This window comes from Lutjanus erythropterus, chromosome 4 (assembly GCF_056507025.1).
Source record: "Lutjanus erythropterus isolate fLutEry1 chromosome 4, fLutEry1.hap2, whole genome shotgun sequence".
Lineage (NCBI taxonomy): Eukaryota > Metazoa > Chordata > Actinopteri > Lutjaniformes > Lutjanidae > Lutjanus > Lutjanus erythropterus.
The window spans coordinates 22,113,707-22,122,699 of record NC_139320.1 but is presented as its reverse complement, the minus strand read 5'-3'; positions in this window follow the sequence as shown (position 1 = coordinate 22,122,699).

Sequence of the window (8,993 nt, the reverse complement as noted above, 5' to 3'; positions counted from 1 at the left end):
CTGACAAAGATGGCGTCTGTCACTTCTCTTTCAAACCAGCGGTCTTCTCTGGCCAAAATGTGATCATTGCTGTTCAAATACCTGGAATTCCCCATTAGTCAGTTAGAAGTGAAGAAACCTCTTGGATGAGAGGTGAAACACCTTCAAGAAACTCAAGCAAAGTCCAGACAGCTTGTGAATAGCATGACCTGGATAACTTGGTATATTTGATGACAAACCAACCGCTGCAGCTGTAGCTGAACTTGCCAGCAACCAGCTGTTACTTGTTCCTTTCAGTTTAACACAGCTTTTTGATGTAAACATAGATGGTAGACTTAGTGGATGGAGCCACAGTGACTTCACCTGTTCAACTGTTTTGAGACCTCAAGTTTGAAATTGTGGGAGATGCCATCTTGGGTTTTTGCAACCTGAGCATGCACATTACGACGAGAGAGTGGAGGTGGTGGCTTCAACGTGGCCGGTGCTCGGTTTTGTCTCGTCTGTGCAGCAAGTAATAACAGCGGCCTGCCTGGTCTCAATGTTTCTTGCATTTCATCTAAACAGTACATTAAAATAAATTCCTGTGAATATTTTAGGTGACAGTAACAGAATGTAGTAACAGAATCTTGATCCATATTTGATCAACAATGCCTAGTTCAGGAGGCTCCAGAAACCAGAAACACAATAGTGGCGGCCTGGTCACAATACTTCTTGTATTACAACTATAAGTATAACTACAATAGTACACCAAATTGCATTTCTGCTTTTCTACTTTTCTATTTTAGGTGAGAAACAGGAAATATTACAGTCAAATACAGAATTTTGATCCATATTTGATCAATACTGTCTAGTGTGACCTAAGTTTTTTGTGAGCCCTGCGTGTTGCACTTGATGGACTAAAGCATACCCCGCTTTATCATCTATTTTACTCTGAATAAAACCATAATTTACAAAATGATCATCATGCTTTATAGAAGAGTTGAAACTGGTGACTGAAACCATGAACTTATCAAGTGAGAAGTAAGGTAATTTTCTCTTTAGACTCCATACAATTGGACTTCTTTTTGCAACCGGTGGAGTTGCTCCCTGCTGGTCATTAGAAAGAATGCAGGCACTTCAGCAGTGGCTTAATTTTTCCAACCTGGAAGTATAACACACAATACTTTGTAGTTTTCTCTCTTCAAATAAAGTCACCATCACCTGTTGTTGTTTTTTTTTAAAAATGCATTTTGTCAGCAGCTTAGCATGCCAAACCTGGGAAAAGGCCCACAAGATGTAGAAGACCATCATACTCTCTTCTCAAGACCCATAGCCTTCACCTATGTTCTATGGCTTTCATTCAGATTGTCATAAACTACCTGAAGAAACTGATCTTGGTTTACATGCCTTACAAGGTGCATACAGATAGCAACGTGACATTCACACCACGTTATTAAGCATCGCCAGGACACTGCGCGATCATATCTGCCATCAATCTCAGCTTAGCCTTCAACACAACACACTGGCAGTGAAGGATTACCAAAGTGTGCAACTCAAATGTGCCGGCTGACCTTATTCGCAGGATTCATGACTTCCTCGCCCATCGAGCGACACATCAACAGTGTCATCACCAACATCACGGCCACACTGGGCATCCCAAAACTCATCTCTTTATGCCCGGTACAAGTTGCTATTTCACTCAGAGCTTTAAGTACAAATAAAACTTAACATTAGCAAGGATGGGATGGTGCGTCTGCCTGATGTCACGATCGACCAGTCTGTGGTAACCAAATATCCCTTGTTGGACATTGGTGAATGAACTGACTTTTGACCGACATGCTATAGACATGAACATGTGTGTCAAAAGAGTGTTCCTCTCCTGTAAACTGCTAGAACTCCATATACAGCCCCTTCGCCGCCTACTATACTGTGGAACACAACTGAACCCTAACCCCTTGGTCATTCCACATTTCACAGGAAATGATTCATGCATCAGAGCAGTCATACACAAAGACACCACAGTTGCTTCAGACTCTGTACACCCACCACATGGACACAGACTGCTTGTCTGGCTGCAGGCACAGATGCTTGAATCCTCATCTTGCAAGCCACTAAACATGCACATTTGTACTAGTTTCTATGCTGTTGCTTGGGTTGTTTCTCTTGTGTGGTTGTTAAAACTGATATCACCTCACATAGAGCAAAAGAAATCCATTTTATTATATTCCACCTAAAAAAATGTATAAATTCAATTGGTACTTTGGCATTTATTCCAAAAAGCTGTTTTCTTTTTACTGCAACACATAATTGCCTTTTGAAATTGAGACTACACATTTCTGTGATGCGTTGGCATCACACAACACATTTCTGTGATTTCTGTGATGACTTGGCACCACAGATATGTGAGATGTTTTGGCATCACTTTCTGCTCCCTAGAGTTTTGGCACATTGTAGGTTGTAGCGTATTCTGTGATTATCTCATAGCCTGACAGTTATTAGACTGCTTTTTCAATGAGCAAATAGAATGATCTTTTGTGTTTCATTGTCCATCTCAGTTTTAATAGAAATGACAAATGTATTTGATGTGTGATATATTTCAAAATGGGGCTTCCAAACTGAAATCTTCTCAATCTCAAAATTGCAATATGGCAAAATGCAGTATCTAAATCGCAAAAGCTGCAATTTTACAATGCAGGTAAAACTGGTGCCAAAATAATACTGTAGAAAAAAAAATACTGTAGTGCTGCAGAGATGCTCTGGTCTACAAATCCTGCCCTCCAGATGTAAAGATGTAAGACCAATCCTCTGCGCTTGACGGGTGGACTGTACTCCAAACTGAATGGACGCAACATGCAAGACTCCAGCAGGCTGAGGGGAGGAGGACTCATATTATCATCACTTTCATATTGCTGCTGTTTACATTCAACCTCACACAAATTTAAAAAAATTTACTCCAGAATTGTTTCCCTATGTAAATAACTGTACATAGTGTTATTTAATATTTGTTTTATATTTTATCTTATTCCTTTCTGAATGTAATTTACTGTTCTGTATTTGTGTATAGCATGAAGGAGCTACAGTTCTAATTTTGTTGTACAACCCTTTGTTTTGCAATTTTGAAATACATGACCTTGACTCCTTGGTATTTTTTTTGTACCATATTGCACAGCCCTAATACAAAGGAATTTTTTTTATCGCCATCTGCTTTCCACTTTTCATTTCCTGTGTTTTGCCCTGTTCTCCGTAACTCTCCATATTGACTTGATGGATGCTTGACCTCCGTAACTGTCACACGTACACACATGCATGCACAGGCACGTACGCGTCCACATGATGTCAGGTGATCCATCTCTTGACATTTGATGTCATTTCCAAGTTCAAGTGTGCTTGCGGGGGCAGTAATAGATAGCGAAATGCATATGGTAAGCTACAAAGGATAATAGATGCTAAATACCTAAATACACATGTATATGAAGGGAGAGAGACTAAAATGTTAACATGCCATAATAGAAGTACACAAGCGTCTTCACATATGCACACTGATACTCACATGTGAGAACACGCACACACACCTGCCTCTGGACAGGGTGACCTTGGACGCTGTGTATGTGGAGGAAGGCGGAGCAAAAGGGGACATTAGGCTGATGAGAGGAGGGGAGGATGTTAGGGATCAGGAGGGGTGAGAGGAAAGAGAAGTTCAAGGAGAGGAAAGATGGCATGGAGAGAAGGGAAGAGTGGACAGGGGACAACAGGAGCAAAAGGGAGGAGAGATGACAGGAGGCAAAGCAGGGAGGTGAGATGAGAGAGAGAGAGAGAGGGAGGGGAGGGAGCGGAGGATCTGTTTCTGGGACGGCCAAAGCAGTGAAATGCTGCAGTGAAGCTACACAGCTGAGCCGGTCCGAACACCGAGACACTGAGCTCTCACCCCTTCCGTCTCCCTCTATTTCTCCACACCTCCATCCTCTTCCACCCACCACTTTCACCTCCCACTCTGATTAACCTTCCTCTCACCCCATACTTCGACCTGCTCCATTCCCCCTCCCCTCCTCCATCTCCTCCCTCTCCCTCTCCCTCTCTCTTTGCACCAGCCGGTGAGTGAGCAGATTTCAGAAAGCATCCTGAGTGGAGGAGGACAAGTGGGGTGGGCCTCTCTGTACCTCTCGTTTTCTTCTGTCTGTCCTCTTTTTCTTCATCTGAGCGGGTCATTCTGTCTTCTCCAACATCCATTCGCTATATCTCTTCTTTTTGTTGCTTTTTACATGTCGTTGCATGCTTGTAACTGTTCTTTCCTCTGTTCTTCTTATTCTTTGCGTCCCTTTCCTTTCTTCTTTTTCTGTCTTTTTTCCCTGCGGTTTGTGCTCCTGTTGTGTGTCCATCCATCCTGTCTGTCGGTGGGGAGCAGGGACCATCAAAAGGTGAGTCCCGTCTAAAGTTAAGTGCAGGTCTGCGGTACCGATTCTCACACACACACACACACACACACACACCTGCTTTGGAAGTTAGAGTTGTGTGTACCAGACTTGCGTGCTGATATGTAATGAGTGCTGTGCAGAACATGCAGCTGGCCTCTTGGTGGAGATTTTATATTGGAAACTTGCAGCTTCACAGTCTGTGTTGTTGTGCAGCCTTATATGGTCTTATGGTTTGGAGTTCGACGTTATGAGGATAGTTTGAAGCTGGCGATGGCTTGCTTGAATGGTAAAAAAGATTGCAATGGCTGTGGGCTGTGTGTGTGTACGTGTCTTTACCCACAAGAAAGTATCATATATTCTTATAATCTGATATAAAATTATGTTTGTAAGTGTATGAAACTCTTGACTTTTTGTTGTGTTTTTTGAAAATGAATGTTTAATAACTGAATATGATTTTTAATGGAATGAAGACTAAGTGATCTATAGAGGTTGCATGTTTTTAAAAAACGTTTAATAATTTGCTTTAAAAAATAGCTGAATAGCATTTATTTTCTCACTCTGTGCCTACAAATGACAGTCAGCGGCCTGTTGTTCTAAAACACCTATGTTGTTTTAAGTGACAGCTGTATTATTACTATTTTGGCCGTGTTCAGATAACAGCAATTTGAAAAAGTGCAGACCTGTTCCTTTAAATTAGGCCATTGGGCTGATGCAGACAAAAAAAAAAATTGGCAACAAAATCGCAGGGTCATCTGGTTAAAAGTTGAACTGGGCTCATCTGTTACAGCAATACAACGCATTGTCATACGAAACAGTGCTTCACTGGCCATCAAATATGTTAAAGTTCACAGATGGTAGAATGTTTTGTAACATGAACGCCTCAGGATTATTTCAATTATTCAATGACTGATGCCACATTAGTTTTTTTTCCCTGGAAATAGTGATATAAACTGCTTTGTACAGTCTTTGTGTCTGATAAGCCTTCAAAAGAGGGTTCATGGTCTGGGTTATAGCTCATAACCAAAATGAATCCTACTTGCAAAAGCTGAAAATACATAGTCTACATTCTCAAAGTCACCTTTGGCTGATTCTCAGGGGAGCAGCTCCATGTTGTCCTCTCTGGTGAGATCAGAGTGTAGCCTGGCATTCTGGTTTTGAGTCTTTAACTGCTTACATATGTACAATACCTGAGCCGTCATAGTGTCAAAGATAATTAGATGATACTTTATCATACATGATGTAAGTGATATTTTCTGTTACAGTAAAGTAAAATATACAGTATAACCAGGCCAGACTGACATATCAGAGGATATTTTGTTTGACTAAATGAAACACTGTGGGAGGTGAAAGATATGAGGGGCCTGTAATGAAGTAAGGCAGAACAGTGGTGCAAGAGGGGAAATCTATGGGCTGGGCCCCTGCTGGGAACTTGCTGTGTGGAGATTGCATGTCTCTCCACATCTTTGTTGGTCTCCTCTGGGGTTTCTGTTTTTTTCCCACAGTACAGTGTCATACTAGTTAAGTGATGTGAGTCTTATATTTAATAACTTGTGGACTGCAGTTGTTGTGCGCTGCACTGCTCTGACCTTTTCACAACAGTCTCATTTTCTACAGACTGTTGTTAAAACCGCTGTGCCTGCTGCCACATCTAAAGCCATGACTGGTGTGGCTCAAACACAACTAGCACCATGAAGGTAGGTGTCTTCACCCTCTGTCTCTGGTCAAACTGCTGTAGCATCCGACACCGATGGTCTGTGACCTTGCTGCTATGATGGGACATTGCCACTGGTTCGACAGCTGCAAGTGCACTGTCTGGCAGGTGGCTGCAGCCGATCCAGGGGAAGCTGCAGCTCATGCTCCATCATCAAAACTCCTGGGAAAGTACCACTGTTTTTCAAAGTCTGGTCTAATGCCCCCCCCCCCTCCAACGCCCCAGCCGTTTGCCATCAGGTGGTAGGAGGCTGTGCAGATTTGTTTAATTCCCCAGTCCTCCACAAAAGTTGCAAACTCAGCTGTGGGCCATTATTCTTTGTGATGGAGTCAGGGAAGCCCCAGTGGGCAAACAGAGGGGGGAGAGAATCTGTGACCGGCAGTACTTCTGTTCAGCTGAGGTGAACAGCAGCAGAGCAGGCAGGAGTCCATACGCAGGGTCTTTCCTTTTTCAAGAGCTCTTGTAGCAGGCCAGTAGTTGCAGAGTGTTGGGGAAAAACAGGTAATGAGCTGTCATCCCCATGAACAATGCCAGTTGGGCTGGTCATAGTGGCCCAGGGAGATGCTGCACAACCTACCTATGGACACACCATCTGCGTCAGCAGAGGCTGGGACAGTGAGGGGCTGGAGAGTGCTAGTTACGACACTAAACCAGCTGAGGGGACATTAGAAGTTTCTTGCTGGGTTTTGGGTTGTCTAGCTGGTCCCTTATCAGTTCATCCTCCAGTGCCCCAGAATTACAGAGGCTGGCCAGGCCAGCTGTGTGACACACACAGTGTATCTAGGGGTGGGTCTGAGTCTGAAAACTCTGGTGTCCCAAGTTAATCTGATCTGCCACTATGAGTGTTTCAAATGAGTCATGCGAATCCACAGAACTGGTGGGTTACTAAGCAGGACCAGGAACAGAAACTCCATCCTTATCACCAATGTTTATGTTAAAACTTAAGTTTTCATGTTTAACTTTATTGTGTGCTGCATATAAAAACTTCAACAGCTCTCCTGACTTTTACACAGCAACCTTATTTCTGGCAGACTGTCATAAATCTGCTGTGCCAATACTGCAGCAACTACAGCTGCGACTGTTGTGGCTCATACACAGGCAGCGAGGACTCTAAATTGCTTGTAGATGTAAATGCTTGTCTTAACGTGTAAGGCTTGTGATAGGCTGGTAGTATACAGGGGTGTTCCCTGCCTCTTGACCAGATGGAGAAAAAACAAAGTACAAAAACCTGAGGCCTTTTCCTAAATCATCTTTATTTAAAACACATAATGTAATGACAGCTGCTTTTTTCAGAAGCAGCACAGTGCAAGCATTAGTTTGGTGTCCACTAACATTTACAGTGATACAAGAGCAACTATTCAGGGCAAACTCATAGCCAGAGAAAGAGTGATGCACAATGGTAAATCCGTCTAGTACATGATACAGTATTAATGTTTGTTTCTAACTGAGAAATACAGTATATACAATATACAGTAATGTACGTAACTTTGTTATTGCCAACAAAACCATCTTGGTAAAAAACTGCCCTAACTAAATTTGCCCTAAATGTTAACCTGCCATCACCTTATGGGTCAAACACACAAACCCTGCAAAATAAACATGCATGACCACACACAGACAGCAGTGTCCCAGGAAATGAGACAGAATCAGGGCTCTCCCAAACCAAACAAGTCAGTATTTTATAAGCTATTTTAAAATATCGATAAATCACAATTTCATTCTTCTTCGTCTTCACAGCATGATTTGTATGATATGACCATATTAGCTTGTTTTTAAATCATCACAGAGCAACACATAATCATGAGTATTACATTACTGTGATGCCAAAGATGTAATTCTAGGAAATCACACAATATATCACCTGTGATGCTGGAAAAACCAACAAACACATTATAAACAATAAAGGAAGTAATTGTCCTAAACACAGACCTGTGCACAGTTTTTTTTTTTTTTTCTTTTCTTTTTTTTTTTTTATTTCAGAGCCAGGATTGGTCAGGACACCAAATTTGGAAGCACTAACCACACTCTGATGACTGGATATCACATCTAACCAGCTCGAGACATTACAGGTTATCATAGAAAGACCAATTCGTGACACAGCTGGCCTGTTGTCATACTTAAAACATCATAGGACATTCATAGAATAACAAAGCACACATGCTGTAACATGTAAAATTGACATTAAATAGTGATCAGGTATCTTATTAAGAGAATATTTTAACATTTAGGGTGCTCCAACCAAATAAATGATCAAATAAATACATAACCATCCCATTTAACCGTATGATTGCCATGCCATGTTTCTATTACAACAGCCTCACATTTCAATATACCATCATAATAAAGTGAACTTTATATTTTCCTCATTACTCGATTACATTCACATGCTCTCCACAGTGATTATATTAGAATTGGCATGAATGTGTCAATGTGCAAAACAATATCTACAGTTCTAAATACCACTGTTGAGGTAAAGGCATTACTTTGGAGACAGAGCTAAGATGAAACTTATAACTTTTTTAATATATATATATATATATATATTTATTATCTGCTTTAAAATATTCCCTAAAAAGTGTTTTTATTGAGGTGCAATGGCTCAGAGGGTTTCTCTTAAAATCTCTGTAAAAGACAGTTCCAGTTGGACTCCAGTTGGAGTTAGAAGAAAAAACAATCGATTATTAGAATCTGTACCGAAGCTTTTATGTCCATGATATGAAGTATTTAAAGTTTAATTGTTTCTCGATATTTCACAGGCGGCAGATGAAACTCATCAAAGTGCAACCAAATACCTCCGACACTATCACATATTATGCAAGCAAAATATATATATGCATGTATCAAAATGAAATCAAAATAAAATCCACGTATTATATTATTTGATAAATGGTGCCAGCTGATTGCTACATTGA